The 14,028-nt window shown below is 47.8% G+C and overlaps 1 protein-coding gene across 3 annotated transcripts in view; it reads right to left on the reverse strand.

The window, feature by feature from the left end:
• The window catches only part of TMEM51 (transmembrane protein 51), a 32,630-nt gene extending 24,343 nt beyond the window's left edge, over positions 1-8,287 (reverse strand). For 2 of the 3 annotated variants that reach the window (XM_059716336.1, XM_059716332.1), the window contains exon 1: positions 8,196-8,287. The gene's annotated coding sequence lies outside the window, so the exon portion shown is untranslated. Of the gene's footprint in view, positions 1-7,793; positions 8,114-8,195 lie in introns of those variants that run through there. The other variant, XM_059716333.1, reaches the window with a different exon arrangement.
• Between the last annotated feature and the right edge of the window lie 5,741 nt (positions 8,288-14,028).

The raw sequence follows: 14,028 nt of genomic DNA on the forward strand, positions 1-14,028 counted from the left end.
TAAGTACGCCCACAGCCATATATTTATGTTAGAGAAGGTCAACTAGAAAGGGATGAGGTTTCTGATGGTCTTCACTTCCTGTAGGAGTTTATTCCCGGCGCTTTTGATGCTACTAAAAGACTTCTGACCAGTCATTCATAGCGATTAAACCCAAGGCTTGCCTTTAACTGCCCAACATACATTAAAAATGCTAATTTCTACATGCGGTATCCTTTGTGATAAAGGGCACATAGCGCATGGCTTTTGCATTAAGTGCAAGCAGTCATTTCATCTAACAAAAAAAGGGGTCAACCGACCAAAAGTTATGCTTGTTAACTTTCCCAAACTGTAAGACATGATTTTACTGTAACATTGCCTCGTACTCTCTTAATTGTGCGCAGGTTATTCAGCAAGCACAGATCCCAGTTTTTCTACAAAAAGAGTGAAGTATGACAAATCCCACCTTAAAAGAGCTGCACCATTTCCAACTAGATATAGATATTCACCTGTGTGGCTCAGAGGGTGTGGCTTTTCATTTAGGTTACAACCCTGAATTTTAAAATCAACCTCCGTCTACTCACTAGTAGTTCTACAAGATGTTTTAGCACATACTGTTCCCATACAGTGTAAAAATAGATCTACTTTTTTTTTTTTTTTTTTGCCTCTTAGTAAAATAGTAAGCTGGGCTTGGACATCTAATCTGAAGGACTGGTGGACCTAGCCAAGGAAACCATCAACTTACTTACATTCAGCAGTCAGAAATTAATATGAATTAACATACTGTTAAGCTAACACTTCAAGCTACTGTCGTCGTCCTTTGAACTACCGATAATTTGACGTTCGTGATAAGTGACTTCTAAAACAGAATCGAACAAGCGTATAAACACACATTTCTCCCTGCTGGTAACACTGTATGAGATGTCCTACCCCAAGATACGCGAGGACAAAGGGTTGCGAATCCCATGGCCAGCTAAGTTGCTCTGTTTGCAAATGCAGCCAGGCTCCCCAGAACATGCTGCAAAACAGATTATTATCAGTCCTTAAAAGCTCTAAAAAAACCCAAAAAAACGACACAACATGATAAATTGAAGCATCAAGCATTGCTGTTGCTGTTCGGGCCTCCATCACCATCAAGGATTATCTATCTGATAAATACAAGACAAACCAAAGTGAATAGCCAACCAAAGCAAATATCTTGACTTCACACTTCAGTTTGTCACTCATCTTCTACCTTGTGTTCCTGACTCCACCCAAAAAGCACAATATAAGCAGTGAGTTCAAGTCCCTCTCAATCAGGTCTGATTATCCAGGTTGTAAATGGGGCACCCAAGCTGAGGTTTAGTCACTGCTCCCTCTAACACTGCAGCCCAGGAGATGGCATGAAATCACGAAGTGTTGTAATATATCCAGAAGCAGAAGCAGTTGAGGACACTCCTCAAAAAGCCTTGAAGTGAATACAGCCTTGTCCCGTGCTAGCCGAAAGCCCCTTCGGGTCAGAGAGCGCATCCTGTGCCGATACGCTCTGGGTCGCTCAAGCATGGCAAGCCAGGCATAGTGGCTGCTCTTCGCGTTACAGCACTGCACAACCAATTTCCAAGAAATCACAGTGTTGTGATCCTTGCAACATCAGAAAAGCATCAGCAATCTCACCCTACAGTAGCCCCCAAGGTGCACCTACAAGTAGATGCCCTTCTCAGTTTACGATTATACCCCAGTGTCCCTCAATATGGCTATGGGATCGGTGCCTTCTCACTCCCAGCCCCTCCTCTCTCCTCTTACTTTTGCTTCTAATACAACTGCACCTTCAACTCTTGTACAGCTCCATCACTTCAGTTATTCCTCTTGTACCACGCCACCTCCCAAAGGGTTTTCTCCCCCCCTCCTCCAGCTTAAGCAAAACACGCTAGACGCTCCCAGGGATCAACATGCAGAGTTGCTCTGGCTGCCGTTTGGTGCAGACCCTTCTTCTGAAAACCACCGCAACTAGTCGGCATGGGACCCAGTTAGTTCCCCTCCAACCATCATCTTGAGATGCTAGGAGCAGCACGAGAGAGATGACCCGACCAACCGAGTGGTGCCACTCATGCCTCACCCTGCTCTTCGTGTCCACCACAGTTTTGAACAGATTCAAAGTGTTGGCAGTCCCACCAGCTCACTGCCTGCAAAAGGACTCGCCAGATTTTTGTTGGGTGTTACTTTACAATACTCTCTTCACACTCCCATCTCCCAAATAGCTTTCCTGTCCTGCCCTTCACAATTTAACAAAATAAGCTCATGTTGGAAATGCCCATCCTTTGCACGTAATGACAAAGCCCCATCTCCTTTGTCATCCTCATCGCTGCCTTCAGGTGCTGGTGATCCCTCTTGCTCTATGTTTCTAAAGGTCCCTAGCCTGTTGGCAGAGCAGGACTGAACACCGTGTTTCTGTTCCGCTCCATACGATCTCTTCTGCTTACAAGCAGTCTGTTCTCTGCAAAACATTAACCCTGAGCATAGGCGGCGGGATAAAGTATTATTTGGGGGGATTGACCCCCGTGCCTCCGTCCTGCAGGGCCAGCACACGCTGCTGCTATACGTGGCGGGGGCAGAGGAGCGCGTGGCGCGGATGCTGGGCATGGTGGCGCCGTGATGCTGCTGCTGTTGGCGGCCACTGTGAAATTAGTTTGAAGGGCCCCGGCTTCCCGCCACCAATGACCCCCGAGGTCTTTGAATTATTCCCCGTTATCCTAGACGATCCTTTAAATCTAGGCCTGATATTAGTCAAATTCCAGGTTCACTCTCTACTTCCCAATTCCCATCTCCTTTTCTGGCTTGAGCGATAGGACGTCTAAAATACAGCTCTCAAAGGCCAAGGTGCTTTTATCTGCAAATTGAACTGTACACTCAAAATGACAATTAACTATCCTTTCTACGTCCCCAAATCTTCCGATTCCCTAAGAGTTCCAAGTATCACGCGTGGTTTTCTCTTTATACAGCACATACACACACATGCACACAAACAACGTCATTTAAATAAGGTATTAGAAGTTAACATTGAACACTCGGCTCCCATCTGTCACCCCTGCTGCCAGGGGCTCTGCCAAAAGAAATACGTTTAAAAAGGGAGTCGTCTGCCATGACTGTACACAGGAGTCACCACGTGTGACAAAGAGGGTGGATAGCTAACAAGTCACAAGGTGTGCAGGACCTGCTACTGAAGGAGCGCTACCGCCGCAGCCAGCAATAGGGTTCACCCTTTCCTTACCGAGAGATAGTTACACCTGTGACTGAAGGAAGACACCTCTGTCCTTGGTTAAGAGACCCAAGAATATGCCTGGCATCGTTTCCCAGCCCTGCGGGTGGGTCCCTGGAGGGGATCGGTGTATGTATAAGATGTGGGGAAGGAGAAGGAAGAGAGAAGAAGAAAAGAAAAATCTCACAATGACTTATTCCAGGAAAGAAAGTGTGAAAAGGAAGTGCAGAGAGACAGAGGGAGCAGTCAGGATGCGTCAGGCTTTAGCGACCACACCGAAGAATAAAAAGTTGCCAGCATTCAATGCAACCCTTTTCTAAATGATCTGATCCCCTCGGGATCAAATACCAAACAAGGAGCGTATCGCTGTACAAGTACCTGCAAATTGAATACATACCTTCAACTAGCAGGTTTTATTCTGTTGTTACTCAGCCAGCTCTAGTAGGAAGTTGCTTTTATTAAAAATGGAAAATTGATCTTGCTGTGTGAAAGTGAAGTCAGGCTCACAAATGGTTTGGGTCTTGATCCTGTGACAGGCACGGCTTTGGGGGCTACAGTGCTTTTTTTTCAAAGCAGGGGCCTGATCCTGAAGTGTAGCAAATACCTCACCTCCCATGAGCTTCAGCAGGAGTCAAGCTGCAAGTCCTCAGCACACGCTTAAGTCAGTGAAATTAGTGCTGTATTAGCTTTTACAGTCCAATCTTGAATGCTACACAAGCCTTACAAGCCAGACTATCATAAGAACAAAAAGCTACCCGTGTGCCACGGCAGCACTGCTAGTTTAACCCACACCAGCATAAGACATGGGGAAGACTGTGCCAGCCTGCACCATGCCTACATGGTTACAGGGTAAATGGCATGAAAAGGTCATTGCAGGATCCCGCACTGAGGTGAGGATGCAAAACAAGTCTTTGCAAGTCAAATATGACTTGCCCATACGGCTAGACACAGGGTCACAAGGGAACAGGTTTGATCATTTGTATTGATCTCTGATCATTTACAAAACACAGGGGTTTTCTTTTTGCTTCCACATTCATGCCCCTGAGCCCCCAACAGGACTAGTTTGCTTCCCTTCCCACCCCTCATGCAGTAGCACAAGGCTGACACCTGCTTATTTCAAGCACTGCAAGAGGACACGCGTGCAACAAAACCCCGTTGCCTCCATCGCCTACAAATAAAATCCCTAAAGTGCTTTGCCAACCCCAATGATTTGGGCTAAGCCACATGGACGATTCCTTGCCAAAAGGAGCTGCCGAGGAAGAGTTAGGAAGGAGTCAGAGACAATGTAAATGCACCCTTGAGCAGAGGAAGCAGTCTTGGCTCTACGTATTATAAAACCTGTTGCGTCTCTATCTCCTTAGTCCTTTCTGGTTCAGGAACAGCAACCTTTGGCTTTATCATCGCAGGTGCCCATCTCTCGACTCACAGCAACTGAGGGGGAGTTAACACTTGCGTGGGATCCTCTGCGCGTGTGAATTGACCGATAAGGAATAGACTGAAATAAATCACATCGCTTAGTGAAATGACCAGAGAAACGTCACTGCATTTTTCAAGGCCATTATCAACAAGACTTGCAGGCACATAACTTGACTGCCTTATTAGACTCGAGGCAAGGGCAGAGTAACCCCTTTAGAGAGGCATGAGCTTTTGTTAACTACACCCTGCTCCATCAGATGCATCTGCGCCTACAAAACCTGGTGCTTCTCTGAAAAGTTTCATCCGTACAGTGCCACCGTACCCAATCTCAGATTCACACCCCAACTACACCTCTCTCTGCCTTAAACATCAAAAAGGCAAGGAGCACCCCACAATATTGCCGAGCTAGAAATTTCGTATAAAAGCTGTTAATGGCTATAAAGCAATTCAGTCTCCAGTGACTCAATGGCAGCACTTACAGACCAGAGAGCACGAGGCTGGGAGAGATTACGGAAAGATCAAGGTGCACCGTATCTTTAGAAAAGCCATCCGACCTCAGAGAGAACCATGCAAAAGTAAGAAACCCAGGGGTTCAGAAACCCCCCCGAATCCTCCATCCACATAGGTGAAGTTGTCACATATGCAACTCCTCTAGAGCAACCAGCCCACGTCTACTGCGGAGGAGGTGCAGTCCTTGGGTTCAGCTCAGAGCCTCTAGACTAGCGTCTCATTAAGAACTCCTCCCCCACCACGTCAGGCAGAAATTTAGCTGTCCCCTTTGCCCCCGCTATAATAGTTTATCAGCTATTCTGATAAAAGCTCCTACGTTGCTACCCTAGGAAAAAAGCAATAGTGTAGACGTTGCTGTAATAAACAGGGCTTTGCTGGCAAGTCCAACCGCGCAGGAGCTTAAGGTGCAACTGGGACTTCCTCCCACAAGCACACAAAGAGCTGCTTTACAGCTCACGCCAGTACACTCGGAGACCGACAGGATCATAGGAAAGTATGGCTGGAAGGGGCCTCATGAGGATATCTACTCCAGCCCCCTACTCAGCGTCGAACTAAATCATCCCAACTCGATAAGGTGCAGCTCATACTTAACACCCAGCGCTGGCTCCGAAGGAGAAACAGGACTACGCTGCCCAGGCAAGCCCCCACTGCGAGTCTAGCGAGGTAACAGCACTAAGGTTTCTTGTAGCTCGGAAACACCAATTCCAGGATTGTGGCTCCACGCCGTAGGGGTGGGAAAGAGACCCCCTGCTCTTTCTTCCCATCCTCGAAGGGCTCCCAGCTTAAGAGGTCTGTGCAACCTGCGTGCCACGGGCCTGTCAGCTCCCCGCTGCACAAAGCATCGGGCCGCGGTCATCTCCCACAGCCTTAATTATCTTCAAGTTTCCCCACCTGAGCAAAAGCAGCCACACTGGCAAGCTGCAGAGTGATCTGATGAGCACCTGGTGTCTTGTAACTGGAGATGCAGCATCTCCACGGCTTTACCAGCTCCAGGCTCAGCTGCAAAGAAAAAGAGCATCTCTGCACAGGATTACAAGAGCTCCTGATGACTAAAGTACTCAGGTTTTGATTTAAATGAGCTGGCTGGTTGCTCCCCTCTCTAGTCTACATTTCCCAGACAGAGGCGACTCTTTAGGTCACTCCGTCTGCCTTCACAATAATGCAGGATTGTTCCACACAATCAATTCAAGTGATTTATAACCCAGTGACTCAAGCACTGGGCCTTTTTACTGCATCCCTTGGGAGACTTGTCCACAATCTACTTCACCTCTCTAATTAAACTAATGGTCAATTAACCCTCTATTTAACAGCTGTTCCTGTAATTTTTTGAATAACCAGGCATTCACAGCACACATTTTCTGATCTGCCTTTCTAATGCTGTGCACTATAGATGCATCCAAAACACCTTTTTGTGTCTAGTACAGCTAGGGCAAAGGGAACAACAGAACAAAACGGACAAGGAAAGGTGAGAAAGAGTTAATATCTCTCCAACAGCTCATCTTTACACCAAAAGGGCATGCAACACCAAGACCAAGGGAAGTCATGCCATGTTACCTGAGCAGAGACACTACCTGCTGTGACATTTACTGTCAGAGCTAAGGATAGGCCATTATTTCCAGTCCTCTCAATAACTGCAGCAAGACAGAACTCATCCCTGCTCCAGCCAAACGTAACAACTTGTTGAGAAACTTTAGACTGACCAAACCACATAAAAGTCCAGATTAAGTAAAAGTCCGGCTGGCCTGTTATTAGGTTAGTCACACACACCTGCTCAGAACAAGCCCTGGCCTTCAATTCTGCCACCAAGTGTATTAGAAGCACAATCAATTTGACCTAAACTACCATAAAATTAGGGTGGGGGACAAGTCAACCTTGTTCTTATTTATGTTTCCTGCTTGCCTTCACATGCGAGACAAGGAAGTCTGCTCCATTTGGGTTTTCATTCGGCAACGTTTGGGCTTAAAACATGCTGCAGGGGATGTTTCTGCTTCCAAAGGCAGGCATTTTAACACTGCTTGGAAACTTCCTTGTAAAATAAATAAATCAATCACTAAAAACAATTACTGGATTTCCCTCTATTGAAAACCAAAAGCAAAACTTTTAGAACGGCTTCCACGACTCGTCCTAAATTCCACCGGCTCTGAACAAAATGTAGGCTCAGAAAAGCCTTTTGAAAATAAGGTTTAGGGTTAGGGCACGAGGGGCTCTTTCCCTCTAGTCCGCGCAGGGACTTGGCTCTATTACCGTACACCGAGAGACAGAAGTCCTGTCTTCCTACCCTCTCTCTCTACCTAAGTTTCCCGAAACAAAAATTTGGGAGCTCTGTGGATTGTCGCAGTTCCACTTTCATTGTTCTGGGCTCCGGCTCCGCGCACGTTAATCACGTCTGGACACAGCTAACCCAGGCCTCTGCCAGGAAAGACCGTGGGACCAAATCCACACTGCCTGACCTCTCGTGGCATGTTTGAGCTGTGAAAAAGAAAACACATGGCTACAAAGCACAACTGCCGTGACCCGCAGCCATTTTCACCGGGTTTTCACGGGGGAGACAGGCCTATCCCCACCGTCCGAGGACCACCCTTCACTTGGACGCTGGTGGGAACAGGACAAGCAAGCCGACCCCGACGTGCGGCCGGACCCAAGCGCCACGAATTACCTGCGATGGATTTCCTGCTTCCTCTCTAAAGCTTTCCTGACACTCGCTCCAGCTGCTCAAACACAGCTTTTCCTGGTTTGCTATTTTTTTTTTTTGGCAAGAGGAGTAAAACCCCTTTTTCTGTTTCCTCCCCATTGGAACCTAAGCTTCCTGCAACTTTCGGCAACCTGGAAAAGAAGGCCGGAGGAGATTTCTGCATTGCAATCGGGGCAGGAGGAGGAGAAAAGAGGTTAGGCTCTTGCAACACGCCCCAGCTGGACCGTGGGAAGGAAGGGGCGCCCCTGCCAGGGACGGGGCAGCCCCCGGGCAGCCGGGCTGCACGTGCCAGGGGGCCCCAGGGCTGCGCCCTCCCCGGCTCCAGCACGTCCACACCCCGCGCCCGCGCCCGGGCACCCCGCTCACCCGCGCCCGCGGCTCGGCTGCGCTGCGCTGCGCTCCTCCTCTCTCCTCTCCTCTCCTGCCGGGCGGAGCTCCAGCCCCTTCCCTCCTCCTCCCACACCGCCCAGCCTCCGGGACCAGCTGCCTCGGCCCCAGCTGCACCGATTAGCCCGGATCCCACCCCAAAAAGTCCCTGCCAGCAGGGCAAGAAGCTTCTTGATGCTGCCCCTCCTGGTTGTGTCTACACTGTGCAGGGCAGAACCCGTGCTAACAGGTCACTGGGCAGTTAATGACTGAAACCCCCCCACCCCTGACCCTACTACTAAGTACTGCACCGCTGACATCCAACACAAACCCTCACACCTGTGCGCTGGCTCTGGGGCAGGTTGGTTTAGCGCTGGGTTATGCGTCGTAACTACGGCGCGTTCGTGAACGTGTAGACAGCGAGAAGGGGCCTGAATTTCCCGCCGTCCGCTCCAAAATGCCGGAAAGGAAGGGCCTGCGGCGGAGATTCAAGAGCAGCTTTTATGAGTGTGGCATTGCATGGAAGACCTCGTCTCTGCCCCCTCCCTTCTGCCTCTGTCTTGGGGTGTTATCGCTGCGCCCTTCCTTCTGCCTGGGAAGAAGGGAAAACGAATCCCTTCCTCAATGCACCGTCGTCTGGGCCACTTGGTGCAGACACGGACCCTGTGCTAGATGCGGTAGAGAAAACCCCGTGCGGAGGGGCTGGCATTGTGGGCATACCAGCTTGACAGCTTTTCTGTTTTCCTTTAAAACACTGAAAAGCCCTGTCCCCAAGTCTATAGAGGAGTACTTAAGAGAATTAAAGGCTCTTCACTGTCTTTGTCCAGAAAAGCAGCCATTTCCTGGAGTCCTTGAACCGCAAGGAGCAGTTCTGCTCAGTCTGAGGGAAGTTATAAAGGCACTTCAAACACCTGGTCCCCTTTACTGAGAAACGGGACCAATTTTGCAATGATTCCCCATATTTTCCGCTCTCTGAAGCATGCCTGGACTGGCAAAATCTGCCCCACGGTTTTTCCACGAGTTTGTGCAGCTTATAAAGCACTATGGGTTCCCGTTGAAAACTAACGGCCCATCCAGGCAGCATGACTTAACATTTATATTTCGGCAGTGCTCAAAATTCTCTAGCAGGATCTAGGCTCCGTTGCAACCAGCTTCATGCAGGAACAACTGAAGTATGCACAGTCCCCACGTCAGTGATTTTACAGTTTAAGAAACTCATTGAGTTTCAGGCCTCCGAGCTGACGAAGAATGCTTTTCTCACTCGATCCCAGCCATGCAGCTGATCCAATAAAAGAGGTCACCCACAAGCATCCTTGCCTCAGTCTAAGAAACACCAGTGATAAATGCCAGACCAGTTTCACTTGGCACATCCTATTTCTCCAGTCACCGCAAATACTAACGACTAAAAGCGTGATCCAAAATACTGAATCGCATGGAAAGATTCAGATGGACCTCCCTGGATTTGGCTTCAAGAACCACGCTTCTCCTTCTGAGATGCAGAGAAACCACTTCCTCTACCAGAGCTATCAGTTTTCACTTTCATTTACCAGTATTTTTAGGATTACATTCTCGTGAGGGCTCGACAAATCTCATTCTCCGGCTTTCCTTGGTGATCAGTAATTATATACATCGTGCTTTACTGTAAACATGTCACTGGGGAAGAGGCAAATAAATATTTCATTTGCTGCTTGGATGAAAAGTCGTCCTGATCCTATTAGCATGACAGGGCTGACACTTGATGGTTAATTACTTGCATTCCCTCTCTTCCCCTGGATTTATAGCACATTTCTTCTGCCAGCTTTTTTTTTTATATACTAAGAAAACATAAAACCACCTTAAAGGGCATCCAATTCTGTCCGTCTTTTTCTAGCGGAGGGTCTGAAGTTCTAACAATGAGCTTCAGTCTGGACAGGCTTATCTGTAGTTGTGGATATAGTTGCAATGAATGTGCTTCTTTGCAAATCTCTGTTTGGAAACTAGTATTTGTTCCTTTCCTCAAGCTGAATCCAAGCTGCCCAACTCTCAGGCCCTTCCCCCAAACCCAGAAAACAGCGCTTCTGATGTTACTTTCTTCCTCCCTGAATTCCCCCATGTGGTCTCAACATGGGCGTAGTCCTAGACGGAAACAAAGGGCTGCTGCGTTCCAGCTTAGACGTAGCTGCAACAGTACAGATCATGTGTGATCTGTAAAAAACCCTCTGGATGAGGTTCTGGAAGTGAGCACCCTCAATAGCGTGACAAGTCATGCAGGAGCAGCTCCTAGTCTCGAGTAGGCAGTCCAGAGTGAGGCAACGGTTGAAGGGAAAGGGTCAGCATTGTAGACTTCCTTTCTGCTCCCTTACACACTTTTGGGTTATGGGATTTCTGCTCTTCCTGGATTCACAATTCCTACAGGAAGAGGCTCTTTGGACTTGCTCCAAACACACGGTGAACATTTTGTGAAGTTACAAATACTAGGTTAGCCCTACTGGTGTTGGAACAGCTGGGAACCCTTGGGGGTGGGCAAAATGCAGCCCGGGGGCTGGATGTGGCCTGCCAGGCCATTCTATCCAGCCCGCAGGGTCCCTAAAAATTTAGAAAATTAATATTTATCTGCCCTGGGCTGCCTGTCATGCGGCCCTCGATGGCTTGCCGATACTCGGTAAGTGGCCCTTTGCCCAAAATAATTGCCCCTGCTGTGGGCAGAGGGACAGATGGGGAGTAGCTGATGGCGACTGCCCAGTGCATTATCAACTCTGTTCCAAGGAGCTGTCATCACCACAGCACCCATCAGCACCAGTACAGCCTAACTGGTGTGTGGATTCTACCAAAAACCATTATTTAATCTTCTGAAGCCAGCTCTTAAAGAAGGAAACCAAGCTGGTGCCCACCCCTTCCACATGTGCACGTACGAGAACTGAATGCGAAAGACACGGTTTATAGGGAACTAGAGAGTTTCAGCAGACAGGCCTCTCCCTGGCCACTCGTCTGCAGACATAGTTGCCGTATCAGATAAAGGAAGAATTTGACTGAGGAAGATAATCACTTCGATGCATTGGATCAGTTTACCAGACGTGCAGTTTGCTCAGTCAGTGGAAAATCGTTCAAGTGGCTGAGAAAGTTCAGAGACTGTTTACTTCTTCTGCTAGTCCCCACTTATCCTATTACAGTTGCTGGAATGCATCAGGGAGACCTGGACGCAGGGTGGTGAACACACCTTTCAGAGGAACGGCAGGGGCAAAGAGGAAAACCCCAGCAAACGCCGACATGGCAATTTGCAGAACAGAGCAGTAATTCAGAGCGCATGGATTCAGCGCAGGAGCCTGATATTCAGAGATCGAATCCTTGCACTGCCTGGAGATCAAAAAGTGTCTCAGGTTGAACCTCCCCCCCCAAAAGTATTAGTCACCTTTAAAGAGTTAGGCACAATACTTTGCTGCAGTAAAGTTGGTGCATTTTGTGACTTTGCAAACATCCAGCCAGATTGTCCATCGGCATACCGTTTCTGATCAAAAAAGGCTGGGTTTGTTTTTTTTTTAAACTGGGAAATCTGAACCTTGTAGTTCATATACATTTCAGATCATTTTGCAGCAACTGCCTGGCTTGCTTGTGGCCTATAAGTCAGCAGAAGAACCACGAGGAAGACGCACATCTCTTGATATTCAGTCCTGTGCTCAGTGCTCTGAGTCACAGCAGTCCTCTGATTAACGAAAAGGAAGTAATAACAATGGGCAGTCACAGTGGGTGGGGAGCATTGCCTAACTATCGCACCATTTACCAGCTGAAGATTTGGCCCCATGGCTACCTTTACCTACAACATTTACATGCACAGATTTTAAAAAGCATGCATTTTATTACCGCTAAAGGGCACTTCAAAACCTTACAGGCTCGGAAATCCTGCCTAGAGCAGGGGGTCTGGACCGGATGATCTGCAAGGTCCCTTCCAGCCCCTGACAATCTATGAACTATATGTGATTTTCTCCATTTCAGCAACACTATTTTGATAGGCTGTAAACAGTCACAACAGGACCTCCCCAAACTCAGTATCTGACCCTGCTTGCCTCAATTTCCCCATTCTTAAGTAAACCTGCAGACTAACTCACCAGCCAGTTGTATCACTGAAACTGCCAGTAGCAACCTTCCCATTCCTTTCCTTTGGGATGTATTTATCGTTGAGACATAAATACAGTTTGACATCATTAGTCCTTTATCACACCACCTGCAAAGTTAATCACGTGTGAGTGTGCCCCATAATTTAAAAGGGGCCAGCCCACTCTGTGACAATAGCCCTTGATTATTATTACATTATTACAGTAAGACAATCATACCTCTTTCTTCCCTCTCTATTATCCTCTGTGCGCTATTAAACCAGCAAACCTTATAGGGTACATTAATTTTGCTATTTGTGCAATTTTGCACTCATTTAGACCTTGGAAATTTCCTTTGTCGGAGCAATTTAGTCTCTACAAGAGTTGCAATTAATTCCCCGCCCCCATATTTGCCCAACCTTCGTTTGCATCTATGAGCATGCAAATGATGTAATCAGTGACTAGTTTAATGTGACTTTGTTCAGCTTAGAGCAACTGCCTTACAGCCATGCATTCCTGTGGTTTGAATGTAGAAACACCGGGAGGAACCTACCAGGAGCCACCTCCACTTATGCAGTCAACTTTGGTGGTGTGATGTCATAAGATAAAATAATAGCTGCCATTTCCATGGGGTGGTGGCTTGTGCAGACTCGTGGGAGCGGAGGGTAGAACCACTGGAAACGTGCGTGCACACCTGTGATACTGCATGACTAATAATCATAGGCAAAGTCATACAAAATCAAAGTGGGAAGCAAGGACAAGGAAGTATACCGGTTGTGACTGGCTGGTGCCACAGTAAAACAGAAGCACTAGCTATATCTGGATATGAGTGCGTACCTCACCTCTACCACGCTGGCAACCTCTCCACAACTATGATTACACCCTTTCCTTTGACAAACACATCTGTGTTAACGGGATATTTGTAGGTGCTGGCCATCATCCAAGGCTCTCTAGCTCTTAACACTTTGCAATCACAGTACCTCTGTGTGCACGGGCAGGGTGTCACTTGGTCCATCTGGACACCACATCTGTACACTGTGTGCATTCTACGTTCATAGTACATATTGTGTACATGCCTGCCTGCATGCTGCATGCATAGCACATAGTACTTACTGCATGCATTAGTTCGCCTATTAGCCTTGTGACACTTTTCCCTGTGCCTAGAGACAGTCTGTTACATGTCTCAGTGAGTGCGGTCCATAAAGCCTCCTGAAGATTTTAAGGCCCTCAGCAGTGTTTACAGGCATAATAAAACCTTTAAATATTAAGGGCCCTGGTCCTAACCTGTTCGACTCCAGTGGGCTCAGTTTCTTTCTCTAAGAAATCAGATTCTGCTGAAGCTGAATTTGCATGGCAGATTTTCTTGCCGGGAACCAAGAAAAAAGGCCGCTATTTCAACAGAGAAGACGTGTCTACAGTTCTTCCTCAAAAGCCATGGAGTTCATCGTATCATCCACTTTGAGTTAGGTCCCAGCTCCCATCCTGTATCAGTACATCATACCCCAGCGGGCGAAAGAGGTTTGAATATTTATAGCTGCCCTACTCTGGAGGCAGCAACCCCCTGTAAATGAAACACCCATGTTGTGCAATTGCTCCAATGCTGCAAATACTGCAGCGCCCCCTCTACCTCTCTCCAGCAAGTGTGAAACAAGCTTACTGCATGGTCAACAGGGTCACGTGGACAAAATCTTCCTCCTGCGACCGGTCCCAAGAGCAAAATCTTTCTCCCAAATAAGACGGCTCCAGCTCATCCAAGCACTCTGCCA

The sequence above is a fragment of the Alligator mississippiensis genome, chromosome 13 (assembly GCF_030867095.1).
Source record: "Alligator mississippiensis isolate rAllMis1 chromosome 13, rAllMis1, whole genome shotgun sequence".
Classification (NCBI taxonomy): Eukaryota; Metazoa; Chordata; order Crocodylia; family Alligatoridae; genus Alligator; species Alligator mississippiensis.